This window comes from Sparus aurata, chromosome 21 (assembly GCF_900880675.1).
Source record: "Sparus aurata chromosome 21, fSpaAur1.1, whole genome shotgun sequence".
NCBI lineage: Eukaryota > Metazoa > Chordata > Actinopteri > Spariformes > Sparidae > Sparus > Sparus aurata.
This window is the reverse complement of record NC_044207.1, coordinates 3403218-3423392: the sequence shown is the minus strand read 5'-3', so window position 1 is coordinate 3423392 and position 20175 is coordinate 3403218. Positions and strand designations below refer to the sequence as shown.

The 20175-nt window shown below is 39.0% G+C and overlaps 1 pseudogene; it reads left to right on the top strand.

Annotated features, from left to right (window-relative positions):
- LOC115572317 (potassium voltage-gated channel subfamily H member 6-like) overlaps positions 1–20175 on the top strand; it is a 105353-nt pseudogene that overhangs the window by 38344 nt on the left and 46834 nt on the right.

Genomic DNA, 20175 nt, shown 5'->3' with positions numbered 1-20175 from the left:
TACTTCACGTTCTTCTCCTCATGCTGTTCTAGTCGCTCTGTGTGCTTCAAGGTACACACACGCTGCAGGTACTAAGTTCAAGCAAGGTCGCAGGGAAAACGTGGACTGGATTTTCAGTGATGTGGGCGTCCTCTATATGAACAAGTGGAATGGAATGGATTAGATAACAACGCACTGAAGGAGCTCTCGACCTTACACTATGAAGTGAAGGGAAACTGACAGATTTATGATCATATTTAAGTGAATAATGACAGGTTATATGATTATTTATTTAAACTCATATTTTGGCCACATCATATTGAATTTGTCTGCACTTTTTTGTAAAAAAAATAATATTTTTATCAAATATTTTGATTAATAAAAACACCAAATTATTTTAGGAAGGAATTATTTTAAGAATATTAAGCCCCCCTAAATAGGCCTAATGACGCCACTGGTACCACTTTAGTAGCCCTTTTCGACGCATTATCTCTGCATTGGAGGTTCGCCAATTCTCCGCCTTTGTTTGTTCACACAGAACCAAGTAGGCAGTGTAAAGCTGCACCAGTGTGTAATTCACACAGCAAACCGACGATGCAGACCCGAAAGAGGCATGACCATAACAGTTAATTTCACCCTTCACCACATCTAAACTTTCACATAGAAGAGAATATATATTGTATTATTGTGGTACACATGTTAGGATTTTTATCTTTTTATCTTTTGTTAATACTTGTTTATATTGATGTTTATATTGATATTTATATTGTCAAAACGAAGAGCTGCGAACTGTGTTTCATTGTTTCTGAAACAATGACAATAAACATCTCTTCTATTCTCCTCTATTCTCTTCTATGCGGAGAATTGGCGCAGTATCCCTGCACTCAAAGGGCAGTGTGGGGCTAGTGATGTAACCTTATCAAATCAGTTTATTTTACATCATAATAATAACTAAATTAAAATGTATACATTTATAAGAAAGGATCTTGATGAGCCACAAAACGCAGGACAGGTCCTAACCATTTCACTTTATACTGTGTGTATTCCTTAACACATATATAATAGTTCAAATCACTATAAACTATTGTCATACAATAAACATGGGGCCTTTGGAGTCCCTGAGTGGCTAGGGCTCCTGGGCAGTTGCTTCCAACAAAACACAACAAGAACCTTTGTAGCAACATGAGGTATAATTGCATTCCACCCTTTCTTTGTTAATTAGATCAAACAGTAACTGAACCATCACTGTCTTCCTCCTGTGCCACATCCAGCTCGGCAGCAACGTCTGCGTCTCCTCTTCCGCTCCTTTAGCTCCCATACGGGTGTCCTGTCACAAGACACAGAGCTAATTGCTCCTCATGCTGACCTCCCTCCCCTTGGACATGAGTCCGTGGCCCTGGACAAACTGCTTTCCCTCCCTGAAAGACAGCAGCTGGAGGAGGCAGGAGCTGGACTACAGCTGTGGGACAAAGAAGGGGAGGAGGAGAGAGAAGAACGAGTAGGAAGAGGTGGAGAGAGGGACATCTTTGTGGTACCTAGGCAAAGAAGCGAGGGAGACAGAAAGAGACGAGAAGAAGGTGATGCTTGTGGGCTGCTGGTTGATATGAATGCAGGAGGAGGAGGAGGGAGAAGAGGGAGGGAGCTCCCCCCAGGTCAGCCCCCAGCTCCAGCTTCAGCCCTCCCAACAGTGGCCCTGCCACTTGTCTACTCACAAGCTGCACAAAGGTAAATCAATATTAACATTTTTGCTTTTTTATTAACATGTTTTGTCATGTTTTGATTTTGACTTATTGACATATTTTTCAGTAATTATGACTTGCCAGGTGCAAAACTCCGTTAATGTGGAGATTGGCCTTGACTGATGTTAGATTCCCAGCCTAAAGTATTACCCCAGCTGGCCCCGATAATACATTTAGAGACAGGCAGGAAACTATCTTGGTTGTGCATCCCAGGAAAACACAACTGGCTGTGTTGAGCAGTGGCAACATTTATTGTTGTCCTTGATCATTGTGCTAGCAACACTTGCTGGTTTGTCTCAGATGTTTGGGACAACTTGTTTTTTTTTTCAGATTGTGTTTGTGACCTCTGCATATACAAATGATACATACAGGAACAATAATTTCTGTTGGTGACACTGCCTAGAAGACTCACTCAGTTCCCTTTCCATAAAGAAAACACAACATGGTCTTAATTTTATTGTTATTATATAGTAATTTTTTTTTATTAAAATGAGTACAATGATCTCATTTAAATGTTAACTAATAAGTAGCAGTAGCAGGGATGTGGAATATTTTAACATGTCTAGGAAGGAAAACATTTTCATCATAATCAATCATCCAATCAACCACGTGTATGTATGTGAAGTTTATAACTACATGGACATTTTTCTTAAAGTGAGGGAGGATAAAGAATCAACCTCTAACCATGTTGTCTTGAGCTATTTACTTTACCCATTCTGCCACAGAGACACAGATACAATTACAGGTATAATCAATTATACGATGTGTATACATATGTGAAGTTTTTGAATATGTAATATTTCTTAAAGTGGAAAGATGAAAGGAATATTGAACACCTGACCATGTGATCCTGAGTAATTCATTTTCATTTTTAATTTTTAAAGATTTGATATGTTTGTTATTTAAAGCCGTGAAAAATCTGAGAATGATGTTGAGGTTCTGAGTAGTAGGTCTATACACAGTAGGCAAATATTTCAACATTTCTTCCCCCGCCTAATTTCGGTGTGTGTGTGTGTGTGTGTGTGTGTGTGTGTGTGTGTGTTTGAAATATTATCATACTCATGTGGTGCATGAGTGCGGTGTATCAGTCATACAGTCAACCATGCCTATGAATGTGTGAAGATTGTAAAAACATTGGAAGCTTTTCTCAAAGTAAAAAGATGAGGACTTGAAACCATGACCGCGGTCCACAAATGCAGATTCAACACTTCACACACTGATTTACAAGTGTGCATATGACATTCAATGACAAATGCACACACAAAAAGTGAAGTATTTTTACTAATGACGAACAACATATTTACAAAATGACATTTTTACAAATCATAGCCCATTCATTTTAATGTCAACTTAAAGTCACAAGAAAGGAATTTTGTGTTTGTGGATAGAAAAACTCATTTGTAAATGGTGGAATTTTTGTGGATTGTGGTTTTAAGCATTTACAAATAGTGCTACAATTCATCAATTCAATTAAAAAAATGTATTTCTTCTTTTTATTCCTATTTTGGCATAGAAGTTGTTGGGTAGATACATGTATGAGAAAGCTCACAAATCTACATTCTGTAGGAGAGAGGAGAGAAGACGAAGCAGAGATAAAGATGATAAGATCCACGTCAACCATCCTTCCAGCAGATCAGATGGCAGCTGTGTGAGTTTGAAACATTCCTCCTCAGTGGATGACATCAAGAGTAGACAGGGTTACTGGGAAAAGAGGCTGCAGCTGAGACACAGCTGTACTGGTGAGAATAACACTGCAACAAGTCCAATTCAATCCCCCTCCTGTTAGTCGAGCAGCTTAGTGCTTATTTTCGTCAGAATCTTTCAGTTGATGATACAAGCGTGAAAATTAGCATAAGCAGTCTCCATGGGTCTCTTGATAATAAGCCACCCACAGCTACATGAAATTTCAAGATGGCGGCCATTTTTCAAGATTGCCACCACCTAAATGGAGCAGTTGAGCGATATAATTGTTTAGTTACTGACACAAGCATGAAAATTGGTATGAGCAGTCTCTAAGGGTTGCTTGACAAGAAAACACTCCAAGCCACTTGAAATTTCTATTTTCAAGATGGCCACCCCCTGGATCCTCAAAAGATCAATTTTCTCATAGAAATGTATTGGGTTTTTTCATTAAGGACGATTTGGTGTCATTTTATTTCATATATTTTAGATTATGCTAAAGAACAACATTTAACCCAAAAAATACAGTTGAGCTCTTTGCCAGAAAGCAAAGACAATACGATTTGATCCCACCTACTCAAGCAGCACTCAATGAGCATGCCAAACGTGCTTCTTATGAGGCTGGATACGTGTGGGGACAGGCATTGAAGCGACAGCCACAAATGCCGAGCCCATCCGACTGAGGATGGGTGGAACAGGATGAGGAGTGGAAAGTCTTCTGGACTCCACTTCCACCTATTGCGGAGAGTTGTTGGGAGCTGACCAAATGTTTGTGCACCAAGGCATGTACTGGAAGGTGTAAATGCTTCAGATATGGACTAAGTTGCACGTGCCTATGTAGTTGTCCCTGCTAGAACCTATGTACATGTTATTCCCCGTTGTCCTCTGTGTTTTCAGGTGTAGGCCTATGGCTCGGCTTCCCCTAGCCACATCGGCGCATTATGTTTTACTTTGTCACCAGCCTATTACTGTGAAATTTATTTAAAGTTGAAGTTGTTACTTTGTAACATTGCTTCCACTGCCTATATCTAACAGTGAAGCACATTTTCAGTTTAATTCCTTAGTATTGTTTGAGATACTTTATGTTTGTTATGGTTCCATGGCTGTGTCAGCCAGAGCTGCTGTTGCCTCTGGATCTGTCCTTATCATCAATCAGTATTAGCCATTGCTCAATTATTATTTTGGGGCACTGTCCGTTCAGCACCACAACTGTGCTAATATTTTTTGTTTCCCCACCCCTTAGTATTCATTTGACAAATTAATTTGAAAAAAAAAACTTAAAAAAACCCCCCCTCCCTTGTGACTGTTACCTTGTCGTGGTGAGGGAGCTTGTGTACCTCAGTGAACCCTGAAAGAGCTATGCCGGTGGGAGGCAACTCCTGAATACCTCTCTTGATAGAGCCTTTTGAGGAACCCAATACATTTCTATGAGAAAATGTATCATTTAAAGATCCACATGGCGGGCAGCAGTCATCCTGAAAAATGGCCGTCATCTTGAAATTTCAAGTTGATGTGGGTGGTTTCTTGTCAAATAACCCCTTTGAGATGGCTCATGCAAATTTTCACGCTTGTATCACAAATTTAAAGATTGTAGCACTTATCTGCTCCACTATGTATGCAGAACACTGTTTATAATTGGTGCTTTAGGCCACTGAAATGAAGAGAAATAATCACGTCCCCTGCAAACCAACTTCTGGTGGAGGCAACTTGGTTACGTAAGAATGTAAATTATAACCCTCATACCCTCATTAGTGGGAAGACAAAGCAGCATCTCACTTTGGGTTACTTGCACAAAAGTACACAAGTCAACTTTCCAGAGATTAAGCTATCTCGTTTTGAGCAGAGGAAACCCTGCTACACTCCCAAACTTTAATCACTCCTTAAAAATTCTGCTGTTGATTGCTGTCAATACTGCTCTCATGAATCCATCCTTGCATGCTCTAAAATATTAACTTGTATTTTGCCAACTATTATTTCTGATGAACAGCATTTTATATTTTGAATTTGAATTTTGCTAGGATTTGGTATACTTCAATGTAATAATTAAAGATGCAACAAAAGTCCACCCATCTTCTCTCCTTCAGCTGGAATAGTGACCATTAGAAAGAGCAGTGTACCAGTTGGGACATCAGACACTGATTTGCGTGTCCTGAACAGCAGCCAGGTAAGACACATGGACATACTCACTATTGTCAGTCTGCACACATGCAGAAACATACACATGTTTATCATTGAAATTTGATCAGAAGTTCAAACATGTTAGCTGTTCCACTGCTGCAGCAGATTATGGCAATTGTAAAGTTTTTTTTTAATTAATATTTAATTCATTTTTGAGTTAATTTATTTAAAAATGTGTCAATGTTTACATGGGTAACTATTAACTTATTTATGTTTACAGTTATTATTTACATGTTTTCATGTTAAAATCTTTTCAGTTGCACAGACAAGTGTGTTGAATGTACCTTTTGGGTTGCCATACCATTTACCTCAGTCCTTCTAGCTTCTGATTGGTTATTTCAGTCACATGTGAGTCAGAACAAGGAACTGTTGTTGTTGTTGTGAAACTGAAGTGCGGCAAAAAGTAAAGTGCTGCTTAAGGAAATTATCCATCTCCATCCTACTCTTTGTCATTAAGATTGCTCAAAGGTCCGTGTATCTTTTGGTCATTCGATTTTCCTTTCAGAAACGGTTATTAAAAAACAAAAAACTAGTGGTTATTTGATTTTTGTTTTAGAATATAAAAATTAAAATTGAAATACAAGGCATTTTTCTTTTTCATGGTCAAAAAGGGATGAGCGAAATTATAAAAATGATTCGATTTTCATTTTCTATTTCATATAACAAAAAATAAAATCACTAGAAAACAGAAACGGAAAAAAGGTCTGTTTATTCATATTCTGAGACCGGATGTTGTCATCTCCTGGACGGTGCTGTGTAGAAGAAACAGTAGGCTAGTGGGCTACGGCGGGGCAATCTACCGTGACACATGGACATGGAACTGCGGTCAAGCCAGCCGTCACCCCGATCTCCATGGTCAAATCAGCTGCACTTAAATTTTGAGTGTACAAGTATTCTCAGCATTATGGTAAATGCGGACTTTCGGTTTTCAAAATAAAGGTATTAAGAACAGTAAGCTATAATTCGAACCTACATTTAATAAAATATGTTACATAAAAGTGTTTCATGACCCCATGATGAATAAAAAACACTTAATGTCAGGTATCTCAACTGCACCAGTGTGAAAAATGCCAAAATAAGAGTCCCATATTTATTCCTCCAGTTTGCATATTTGACCATATTTGAGGTGCTGTAAAAACACTTTGCTCAATAATTCCTGGCTATGGATGGTATACTTGACTTTTACACATATAAGACTATACGCATACTTGATATGAAGCATTTTTCCTGCACCAATGTGGTTAAATTCAACAATAAAAGTCCCATATTTAGACCTGCAGATTCCATATTTTCATATATTTGAGCTACTGTAAAAGCATACTTGATATGAAGCATTTTTCCTGCACCAATGTGGTTAAATTCAACAATAAAAGTCCCATATTTAGACCTGCAGATTCCATATTTTCATATATTTGAGCTACTGTAAAAGCACCTTGCTCAATATTTCCTTGCTATGGATGGTATATTTGACTTTTACACGTCTAAGACTACAACTATACTTGATATCAAGGAGAAATTCAAAAATAAAAGTCCCATATTTATGCCTGGAGATTGCATATTTGACCATATTTGAGCTGCTGTAAGAACACTTGTGTAGAAGTCAGATATATCACCCATAGCCAGGAATTATTGAGCAAAGCGTTTTTACAGTACGTCAAATATAGGAAAATATGGAATCTGCAGGTATAAATATGGGACTTTTTTTGTTGAATTTATCCACATTGGTGCAGTAAAAATGCTTGATATTAAGTATGCTTCTCAGTGGCGTAAGTATTGGCGGTGCAACCGGTGCAGCTGCAAAACAGCTGTCCAGAATTGCCACAGGCCCCTGTTTTTGTGAATGAAATAGCTGGGGGGCGGGTCGGTAAGGTTACGCTGATGGGCTGGTATAGGAGGAGGAAATGATAATTTGTCCAATCACCTTGATGCCTGTCAGTTATGATGAGTCACGTCTCGTCACCTCTCTGCTGTGTCTGCAGCTGAGCACTGTGATGCATGTCTCTCTCATGTCTGTTATCATACAATACCAAATAATAGCTGGGGCATTTATTTGTTTCAATCACTTAACAGACCAGGCGGCAATTTGGGACAGGCGTTTAATTCCTTCCTCTCAAAAATCTGTGATGAAAATGTCACAAACTTCTCCAGCTTCTCGGTGAACTCTCTGGCATCCTTCTGCAAGTGAAGTTCTTCCTCCCTCCAGCAGGCAGCCTGGCCCTGTTGCTGTCCTCCTCGGACAGACACTGAAGCTCAGTTTGATTTTTTCGCCAATCTCTCACAATCTCGGGGTAGACAGAGAAACGTCTAGCGGCTGCTTCTCCCGAGTTTTCCTCTGCATATTTTAAGACAGAATGTTTGAATTTGAAGTTGTACTTTTTATTTTTTTGCTGCACCGGAGCCATGGCGATCATCAATGTGATACTGACTGACAGAAAGCAGCACAACCCGTGAAAAAGGCGAAGAAGAAAAACGTGCAGTGTCAGTGGTCACGTTTCCTTCCTTGATGTTTTAAAAGAATAAATTAGACTCTGCATTTATTTAGAACCAGCGGTTATTTATCCAAATATACACCTGCACCCGGCGTTTAAAGGGGACCCTGCAGTTAATTGAAACCCGGTTATTATTTGGTAATATACGGTAGTTACCAAGGCAAGGCGCTAAATAAATAAATGAATGAATGAATAAAAGCTGTCCATCGGCCTATCATTGATCGGCCCACTCGGAAAAATCCCGGTACTCCCGATGGCCAGTCCACCCCTGCTAGCAGTTCTCTCGAGTGGCTGTGTGACTGTGTGTGTGTGTGTGTATGTGTGTGTGTGTGTGCACGTGCAGTGAGCAAGAGCATGCACTTGTGTTTAGGGCGGGGGTAGGGGCACAAAAAAAATCTTTGCACCGGGGCCCATCACCATGATGTTACGCTATGATACTTGTATGTGTAGAAGTTAAGTATACCATCCATAGCCAGGAATATTGAGCAAAGTGTTTTTACAGTAGCTCAAATATATGAAAATATGCCACTTGGAGGTACAAATGGGGAAATTCATTGTTGAATTTCTCCACATTGGTGCAGTAAAAATGCTTGATATCAAGTATAGTGGTAGTCTTAGATGTGTAGATGTCAAATATAAAAATTTTGACAGTAGCCAGGAAATATTGAGCAATGTGTTTTTACAGTAGCTCAAATATGGTAAAATATGCAAACTGGAGGCATAAATATGAGACTTTTATTTTGGCATGTCTATACACTGGTGCAGTAAAGATACTTGATATTAAGTGTTTTTTTTTCATCATGGGCTCATGAAACACTTTAATGTAACATATTTTATTTAAAATGTAGGTTCGAATTATAGCTTACTGTTCTTAATACCTTTATTTTGAAAACCGAAAGTAAATACGCTGTTTCTCCGCATTTACCATAATGCTGAGAATACTTGTACACTCGAAATTTAAGTGCGGCTGATTTGACCACGGAGATCGGGCTTGACCGCAGTTCCATACTGCCACGGTAGATTACCCCACCGTAGCCTACTAGCTTACTGTTTCTTCTGCACAGCACCGTCCTGTAAATGACAACATCTGGTCTCAGAATATGAATAAACAGGCCTTTTTTCCATTTCTATTTTCTAGTGATTTTATTTTTTGTTATATGAAATAGAAAATGAATATCAAATCATTTTTATAATTTCGCTCATCCCTTTATGACCTTGAAAAAGAAAAACGCCTTTTACTTCAATTTTAATTTTTTTATTTTAAAACGAAAATCAAATAACCACTACTTTTTTGTTTTTTAATACCCGTTTATGAAAGGAAAATCGAATGACCAAAAGATACACGGACCCTCAAACCACCACACACCAAACCCTCACGTTACACAACATTTAAGGTCATATTGGTAACATTTTCATTGAGACATGTCTTTTTTGGAAAATAATACATCCAAAGAGCTTGTAGAATGGGGCAGAATTAGATACCCTCTTTTCCTTAAAAGCATTATTATGATTCAGAATGAATCAGTTCATCTTCATCTGTATAGCACCAATTCACAACAAAAGCCATCTCATGGCACTTCCAAATTGAGTAGGTAGACCACACTCCTTGATTAATATGATTTTAAAAATGCTGTCAGGTCCAAAACTGTTGTTGTGTTTACCTTTGTGTAAGAATTCTGATGGTTGGATCCAGCTTCTAACAAGTTTTGAGATCCAATAGTATAACAGCGTGGTATCTGTGCTTCATCAGCATCAAGAGTTGTGGTAGTTGTCAGTTTGTGGAAAAATGTAAAAATGTACTGTTCTGCCCTAACTAGAGTTAGCATCATTAATGTTAGCTTGCATTAACGATGTTGTTGTTGTAACTATTGTTGATTGTGCACATGCTGCAGATGACCCAGAGCCTGCTGGACACAAAGACGGACCCGTTTGCGGCATTACCTCCTGGTGAAATCAGACCTCCTTGCAAACTGATTGACAGAACACACCATGTCACTGAGAGGGTCACCCAGGTTAGCAGAGACTGTATACTTGATCGTTTAGGTTCCATTTTTTATGGCATATCCAGATACAGGACAAATGGCAGCTTGCTGAAGTGCAAGGGTTGTGGCAAATTAATTTAATTATCTACCAGTGTCCGTGTAGGTCTGAATAGACTACAGGCAGATTAAATGTTATGACCATGCAGATTGTAAGTGTAAACCATGCAGATATGCAATGGAGTAATGACAAAAACATTTACACATAACATTACATAGCGTGTAACATTTACACATTTACACATACTTATGACGTATGTAATCCCTCCAGCTTGAGCTGGGTCTGCCTCGGGGTCTTCTAATCAGTTGCTCGAGTCACCCCAGCAATTTTTGTTGTTTCACAACTAGACACACAAAATAAAACTACATATATAAGGGGAAGACATGATTGTGCAGGTGAGGGACAATAGTGGAAAGAAAAAGTGAATGGGGTATTTCTTATAATGCTGAATGACAGTTAGCTAAGGGCACACTACAGTTTAGATTGTGCAGGGGAAAATGTCTGCGGTTGATCTCATCAGAGCTGCACTGATATGTCTGACCCAACACAATAAAGGTATAACAGCAGGAATAGAAGGGATCACGACAAGGATGTCTAATCTAACTGCAATTATGGTAAGAAACCCCCCCTTCTTATATAGCGCACGTTGCTGGCACGCTCCTTTCATAACTGTTTTAATTTATTCAACACAGATGCTCATTAAATTAAAATTATACTAATTAAAACATGTCTGAAAAGAGACTCAATTATATGATTAGGCCTATCAATTTTACTAAAAGTGCATTGCTATTCCTTTTTTTGGTCAACCAATTACAGCTGTTGATAGAATGTGTCAGACCAACGGGTCAATCTCGCCTTCTCTCTAAAATAAAAGTTTCTGTCTCTTCTGGTTCAGACTAAGAAGTTTCCTAAATCACTCTTGAGCTGGGACTTATCATTTGATGTTTTGAGGCTAAGTTAAAGCAAAACTCTCGCCAAAAAGCAACCGAGGCTTTATTTGGGATTGAATATGAGTCAAACCTTCGTGTGAAAGCATAATTACGACGAAAGAGGCACTTTTGAGATTTACCGTAGTTTCGGTTTTGGGCACGTTAATTTTGAATGGGAGTGCATGGGGCAAGACATGCTAGCATCAAAATCGCTATTTTTAGAACACTAAGAAGGCTCGACACAACATGAAACTTTGCTCGTAGCATCACTAGGGTCTCTACTCATGAACAAGAGCATTGAGAACATTGTTTGTGTACACAGAGTTTATGAAAAAGAAGGTTTTTGAACCGCAGGAGTGCAGCAGCTAATGTGAGTAGTTCAAAAACCTTCTTTTTCATAAACTCTGTGTACACAAGCTATGTTCTCAATACCCTAGTGATGCTACGAGCAAAGTTTCATGTTGTGTCGAGCCTTCTTAGTGTTCTAAAAATAGCAATTTTGATGCTAGCATGTCTTGCTCCATGCCCTCCCGTTCAAAATTAACGTGCCCAAAACCGAAACTATGGTAAATCTTAAAAGTGCCTCTTTCGTCGTAATTATGCTTTCACACTAAGGTTTGACTCATATTCAATCCCAAATAAAGCCTTGGTTGCTTTTTGGCGAGAGTTTCGCTTTAAGGAGCTCTCTGAGAAAATTCTCTGTTTATGATTTGTAGCATCTTAGTAGACTTCCTAGCATGCATTGTTTGAGAGTTAAAACTCTCCTGAGACCTTTTTTTCATAGTTTGTAGAAAACATCTGTGATGGAAACTTGCTGTATGTCTTTAATACATTTCAGTAAACATCATGTTTGTGTTTTTTACAATAGTGAATACATTAGTAACCATGATATAGGTTGGTATTGAATTCATGTTTTTTGAAATATAAATAAATAAGACCTCTATTGGAGACATTGACAGCTATTATGCAAAAGGTAATTAAGTAAAAAGTTATTCTGGTGACTTTAAAATAAACTCTTACAGAAACTGAACTGTTGAGATGTGTAAAGGGTAGAACATTTTCAAGCCTGTTTATTTCATCTACTGCGTGTCTAACTTAAATAAGTATGTCATACAAGTCTTTTTATAATGTTAACTAATAATTTTGAGTACAATAATAATAATAATAATAATAATAATACATTTATTTTTATAGCGCCTTTCAGGGTACCCAAGGACACTTAACAAAGTGGAACAAACAAAACAATGTAACAACAAAACAAGAATAAATGGATAAAGAAAAAATACATATGAGATGAAGAAATAGAAAAGTTGATTGATGGGGCTGGATCTAGAGCTGATAGGCCTTATAAAAAGATGGGTTTTTAAGTCTCTTTTGAAAGCCTCCAGAGGAGTCAGTTTACAGGTTTCAGCTGGGAGAGTGTTCCAGAGAGTGGGGGCTGTCACACAGAAGGATCTGTCACCGAGGGTTTGTAGTTTGGTGTGAGGGATGGAGAGGTGGTATTTGCCGGATGAGCGCAGCGTCCGAGACTGGGTATAGGGATGGAGGAGGTTAGACAGATATTGGGGGGCGAAGGAATGGAGAGATTTATAGGTCAGGAGGAGTATTTTGTATGTGATGCGTGATTTAACTGGGAGCAAGTAAAGGCGGATGAGAGTGGGGGTGATGTGTTGCCAGGGCTTGGTGCGGGTGAGGACCCTGGCAGCAGAGTTCTGCACATACTGGGCCCTGTCCAGGGTTTTGGAAGGGAGCCCAGACAGCACTCCATTACAATAGTCCAGCCGGGAGGTGATGAAGGCATGGATGAGGGTCTCAGCCACAGGTTCGGAGAGGGAGGGCTGGAGTCTGGAGATGTTTTTTAGATGGTAAAAAGCTGATTTTGTGATGGATTTTATGTGATTGGAAAGATGGTGTGGAATCAAGGATGGCACCCAGGTCTTCCGTGGATGGGGGGATTGGATGGGGCCGTCCACGTCCAGGAGAAGATCTCCAAACTTCTGGAGCAGCGTCTTGGAGACCACAACCATGAGCTCTGTTTTATTGGTGTTTGGTTTGAGTAGATTTAATGTAAGAGTTTTATATCATGCAGGCAGTAGACGAGTGACTGTGGGGGTAGCTGGTTGGATGGTTTGGTGCAGAGATATAATTGAGTATTATCAGCATACGAATGGAAGTTGAGACCATGTTTGCAAATTATCTGACTAAGGGGGAGCATGTAAATGGTGTAGAGGAGGGGTCCAAGCACAGAGCCTTGAGGCACGCCCTGGTTGACTGGAGCTGGGGTGGAACTGGAGTCTCCAATGGTGACAAACTGTTACTGTCACTGAAGCTGTTTTGAAGGTGGACGGTACCATGCCAGATTCTAGGGATGAGTTGATAATGTCCATCATGAGGAGGCATAGGGCAGGCAGGGAAGACTTCACCAGAGTTGTTGGCATGGGGTCCAGAGAGCAGGTGGAGGCTTTTGCCTGGGAGACCAACTTAGCTATAGAAATAGAGTCCACAGGAGAGAAGGAGGAGAGAGAATACTGGGGCAGGTGAACAGTGGGAGGATCAGTTGTCCATGTCAGAGGTGCATATGGTGGGGTGGTGGCAGATGCCAGGAGCTGCTGGTGAATGGTAGCCACCTTTTCCTGGAAGAAGTCCAGGAACTTGAAGCAGAGGTCAGGGGCACCAGAAAGCTGGGGGACATCACGAGGGCTAAGGAGCCAGTTAATGGTGGAGAATAACATTCTGGGGTTATTTTGCTGGTCTGCAATGAGGGTGGTGTAGTTTGTTTTGGCCTTGGAGAGAACTTCTTTATAAGACCTAATGTGTGGTCTTTGTAGGCTTCATGATGGACGGTGAGGCCAGATCTTTAGCCTCTCCTGGCGGCCAGCAAGAGTCTTTAGGGTGCGTAGTTCAATGGTGAACCAGGTGGCAGAATGGGTAAATGAGACAGTCCGGGTTTTAAGAGGGGCAAGGGAGTCAAGACCCCAGGAGACATTATAATGCTGCTGTATAGCGCTGAGTATAACCCATAAATGTAAACTTGCTGTCTCTACTACATCCAATCAATCCTCTAAGTTAATACAACTTGATATTTCAGCTTGTGTAAAATCTAAAATGGTTTAAGACAATCTGTTTCTACACAATTTTTGTAGTAAAGTCAACTAATTCAGGTGAATCTGAGTTGAGTATTTCAAGCTTGAAATATACCCTCCTTTTAAAGTTTATGTCAATATTTTCATTGATCTCATCTATCAAAATCCAATGTACTGAAATATTTTGAATGCATACAGCAAATGTTGGTGTGCGATTAGTTGCTTGACAGCCCATTATAATTTTCTTCAGCTACATTTAATATAGCGACAGTGCCCCTTAGTTCGGATATGGGGAGGCGAGCCCTGGCATTAAAATTGCTAAAACACTCCAAAAGAAAAGGTAACAGCTGCTAACTTGTTAATGTTTGTACCGTTAGCATACAGGTAAGTGTTCGAGTAACTCGCCAGTTGCTAGCTTGGAGGTTGTTGTTGTTTCACTGGAGCAATGGAGGTTTTAAAAACAGTTAACACAGACAGGAGTCAGAATGACAGGCTTTATACCAACAGTCTACATCAGGTAAATATCAAAATCCTTGTGATATAGCCTAATGTGTCTTGTAATAGACACACACACACACACACACACATACACACACTCTAACTTTAGTTCCAATTTGTGTGCCTTATGTGGCTGCTGAGTGGGGATGACTAGATTAACAGATACCTCTGTTTCCTCTAGGTGCTGTCTCTGGGTGCTGATGTGTTACCAGAGTATAAGCTACAGACTCCCAGGATCCAGAAGTGGACCATTCTTCACTACAGTCCATTCAAAGCTGTGTGGGACTGGATTATTCTACTCCTTGTGATTTATACAGCCATATTCACTCCTTATTCTGCTACATTTCTACTGAGGTTGGTGGAGATTCACACAACACTGACCACTAAAGTAACTTAATGATAACAAGGACAAATGTGTTTTGAAGGACACCACAATAAAACAAAGCTTCACTGACTGATCCTCTCAGGATGTTGTGACATTAGGTGCAATTTTTTTGTACTGTGCCAGGCTGTAATTGCTGCTTTCATATTAGTAATGCCATTCTGTACCCAAGCACCTTTGCGTAGTTACACTAGTTGGTTTGCAATCTGTCAATATACACAAAGAAGTAGAAGGAGCAAACACTTGCGTCGACAACGCATAGCATAGCAGCATAGCATGTCTACATGTCTAAAGAGAAGCCTCAGGAAAATTTACCTCAGTCTGAAAAATAAGAGCGGAAATATCGCACAGTGAAATTATGTTGCTAATGTGAAATCTTTCATTGAATGGGTAGGTGTTCAAAATGTATTATTATGGAGACAATTATTGGATCGTTGGGAAAAAAAGGCAGAAGGTAAAGGTCTTAAGATTGTGGAGTGTTTTTTACTGTTTTCAATAGGTTAGGCAAATATGCAGAGCACAGGTAAAGCAACCCACAAACATTACCATATGGGCATGGTCCATGTGATAGAGCTATAGTGTACTGCTTCATGTTGCTAGTAGTGAAGATTTAGAGATAGGGATTAAATGTAGTGGGAATATTAAAGCCAGCATGATATGCTAAATGTTATTCAGCTCAGTGAGAAATTGGAGCCCAGTCTTTGTTTGACACAAGGTTCCCGGTAAATTACTGCCTTATATTGGATGTGATGCATATGGTCAAGTACACTTGGTTGGTTTAGATGGTTTAGATCAGGGGTACTCAAATACAATTCTTAAAGGGCCACAAAGTTTTTATTTTTTTTATTTTCAAGGTCCATGTATTGAGGTCGGTCAGGCCACATGCAATAATACTGTATAATATTATATATATATATATATTCAAAATAAAATGTCATTTCCATTTTGACAAGTTAAAAATAGTTGAATAAAACACAGTTTCTAAGTCTCTAAGTGAGCACTCTGTTGCTTTTTGTTGTTGTGTCATAGATGTGACAAGAATCCTGCTTGCAGCTTGATATGACGATTTCAGTTCATTAATTTTTTTCTTTCTTACCTCTGAATTTTGAGGAAATGTCTCTTCAAAATTCCTATGCTTTGTCTCATAATAACGTTTCAAATTGGAAATCTTCATTACAGCTATATGACATATAAGCACATGGGTCTGGGCTGGTTGGAGGGAGAATGAATGCAAATCTTTCAGTCCATTCTTCTTTGAATTGCCGATTTTCACTGTCCACTTTTCTTTTAGCAGTGAACTTGGACCACAACATTTTAGTGCAATCTAGAGGCTGCTACAGCCGGCAAAATGTCAATAGCAAACAGCTCCAAAACCGAAAGTGAACGTTAAAAATTGCGCTCGCAGCAGTGAGTGACCCAATAACACGTTGTCTGTGTATCGGTATACGTGCCTACCCAACCAAAATATATGGTGAAGGACTAATAGTGTGGGAGCCACAGATAGGCGGCCGGCAGGCCGGATTGAGGACCACTGGTTTAGATGTTCTGTTATCTTTCCTCTAGTGAAATCTCTGGTCAAATTCTGAACTTTGGGAACAATTATCTCTAATCTGCAGATTAAACCTGAATTTACTCTATATCTACAGGATAGATGTTTCAGGTCATAAGAATACTACAATAGTGTTTTTTAAATGGTCACACATTAGAGTAAGATTATGGGATAACAGAACCTAATCTGCAAACAATTTTAATATAGAATATTAACTCTATAAATATATTTAAGTAGTAGGGGCAAGTCTTAAATTCCTTGTCCTTTCACTAACATGTTTTTAATTTTGTGCTCAAAAAAATTGCATGGTAGCTGCCATATTGCTTTTTCCTTGTATTGTTTGTCATTGGATGTTTTATTCTTTTCTTGATGTATTTTCTTTTAGTGACCAGGAGGAAGCAGCCATGCAGACCTGTGGTTACTCCTGTTCCCCCCTCAATGTCGTGGATCTTATAGTGGACATCATGTTCATTGTTGACATCATCATCAACTTCAGAACCACATATGTTAACTCCAATGATGAGGTGAACTGATCTGATTAACTTACTAATTACCTGACTAACTAACTGACCCCCAAACTTACCTTTTCTGTGTGTAAGGGACTGACAGATCGACTAAAAGCCACAGTGACTAGAACAGATTGTGTGACTTACCAAAATTGTTCTGTTTTTTAAAGTGTGCTAACACATATATTCAGTTTGACTTTGACTTTTATTGACCAGTTTAGCTACCAAGTGATTCAATGGTTCATATATACGTTTCAAAGTGACACAAATTATCCACTCATTGTAGTGAGGTATAGTGGGGCGACTTAGCTGAAAAATTGTGCACTTGAAGCATGAAATTTGGTACAGTTAAGGCCAAAGGCCTTGGTATAAAATATGATGTTGATAATCTTGTTAGTTAAATGTATTTACCATACCTAGTTTGAATAAGTTTATACATGAAGAATACATATAAATCAATACAAATTCAAGATGGTTGCCACAATCAGCATAAACATTTTAATTGTAATAAAGTTTTGTATATTGCATATGATCTCCATAAATAATAATAAAAAATGTTCATGCAGAAATAAAATCTGCAATGTGTAACAAGCCCAGAATCTTCCTTTGTTCTCACAATTCAAGATGGCCACCATTAACTTTCAGATATCACACACAAATTTAAGCGGTGCTATTTAAAATTTGCTAAACGGAATTTAGTTTAGCAAATTTTCAATCTTTTTCCTCCAACTTCACAAATACCTAAGTCTCAAAAATAGTGACATGTGGATGTCACCTTCAAGTCCTTCAATTCATTGGAAAGATCAGATGTGACTTGACCATTGCAACATGCTTAGAGTTGATATTTGTCATATGCTCGGCTCCAGGTAGGCTTACAACTAGATAAATAAAACTTATTTTAAAACTTATTTTGTTTTTACAATTAGCTCACAACTAGATAAATGAAACTTATTTAGGAAAACCCCTTATTTTTTACCCCATTTACACTAGGGCTGCCCGATAAATCGAATTTTCATTGTCATTGCGATATGAACATATGTGATAAACACACCGCACAAGACTGCCTGACAGGCGATGAATACGAAAAATCATTATGTTTACATGCGCCAAGCATGCACCTTGAGCATGCCAACATTAGCATATCAGATGGAGCCCTAGATACAAGGGCCAATTAGGTGAAGCCCCAGCTAGCCGTTAGCTACCCTGACATTCGGTGGTGATTGCCAGGTTATGATGGCTGAGGGAGGAGAGAAAGGCGATGAAAATGTGGTCGAGGAAGACCTTGTGGTGAAAAGAAACAGAACTTCTGCTATATGGACTTATTTTGGATTCAGGAGAGACGTGTTACAAACACAGGTACTGTGTAAAACATGCTGAGCAGTTGTTGCAACTTCTAGAGGAAACACAACCGACCTCCATCACCACCTGCAATACAACCATAAAGACCTACACGAACCATTCAAAACTAAATAACATTAGCCATCATTAACTGATAGTTAATTATATGTAAACTTCAATATTTGTTTATTTATCGCACGTTATATACTTTTTCCTCATATCGTGCAAGCCTAATTGACAATAGTAACTGTCCAAACATTGGGTCAATCGTGGAAGACTCTCAGCAATCCCCTTCACAGTAACAGAGAGCTGTGCAGTCTAAGGCAGCTTTTTTTGCACTTACACTGCTTAACACAACCCTTCTTACATTTGCAGGAGATAAGTTCATAGCTGGACTGGCATGCATCAGGCAGGCATGTCCAAAATGGTTCATAATGACCCTCAGATAACCCTCACCACCACCACCAGCAATAGTATAGGAAGAGGAAAAATAATGTGGCATACAATCACTCTCAAAGATTCAAGCTATTTATAAAAAAGAACTTTCTACTCTAGCATTCTAATAACAGGCTTGATGCAGTGAAATATCAAAGGAGCACATAGAAGTTTCAAATGCGGCGAGGATCTGTCTGTGGAATCTGTCTTCAAGAACTGCCTTATATACCTGCCTGAGAAGGACGGCATTCTGTTCTTTGACATTTGAAAGATGTCTTGTTTTGTCATTGGGCGAATAACTCAGAGAGGTTTCTAATTAGTCCGTGAAATGACTTGAGGGCCACGCCCCTTCAATGGGGAGGGGGAGAGAGCTTTCCACATTTCAAAGACATCAGCATGTTCACTATTCCGTCTTCCCGCTAAGTAGTCTTACATTAACAGCAGTCCACCATTTGAAACGTGGTATTAGCACGTTAACTATTGATGTGGAACAGGGTTTCAGTTAGGCCTATCTTGCATTGTGAGCCTCCAAATAGGCTAAATACTAAAGTTGCCAACTGAATTCCTAATCATAACAATGTGTGATTTGATCCCAATATCATTCATATCACAGGAATCCATGCAACTTTGAAGCAGTAACGGTCAAACCAGTCATGGCGGCCATCTTGAAAAATAACAGCCATCTTGAAATGTATTTGTATCATTCATGTACGAACTCCAAAGACGTAAATACATTTTGCAAACTGTATGATCAATATCATATTATAATCAACACACAAAATCAAATTCACATGGAAATGGTAGTCAATGGAGGACTTTTTTTGGACTGTCTTTGGCTATAAGTGTACCTGATTTCACGCTTTTATCACAAAGTGCACGATTCTTTGGAATTATGCTGTTAAGCCGCCCCACTAGTAGTAAAGTTTGAACTGTAGCTCATCACAACTTGGTATTTATGGGTTGTAATTTAAATAAATAAATGCTTGTTTAGGAAGCTTGTTGTTTGGGAAGTAATTAAGATAATTAATTAATTCCCTTTTTTGCCATAGTACTTGAATTTAGAATGGTGTGCTGTATTCGTAAGATTTACCAATTAGGTAAATTGATTGTTTACTTTCATTTCTAATTGCACGACCAATTTATTTTTCATGTTCATTTGTTATTGTATTTTCTTGTACTGTATACTGAAATGTACATACGTATATGTACATGGAGCCTTGCCAGTATGCTTTCAGAGCCAAGAGATCCACAGAGGATTACACGTCCACTGCCCTCCTCTCAGTCTTCATACAATTTGAGGATAAGAACAGCTAAAGTCAGACTGCTCAGCATTGAAGACAAGCTCACCCA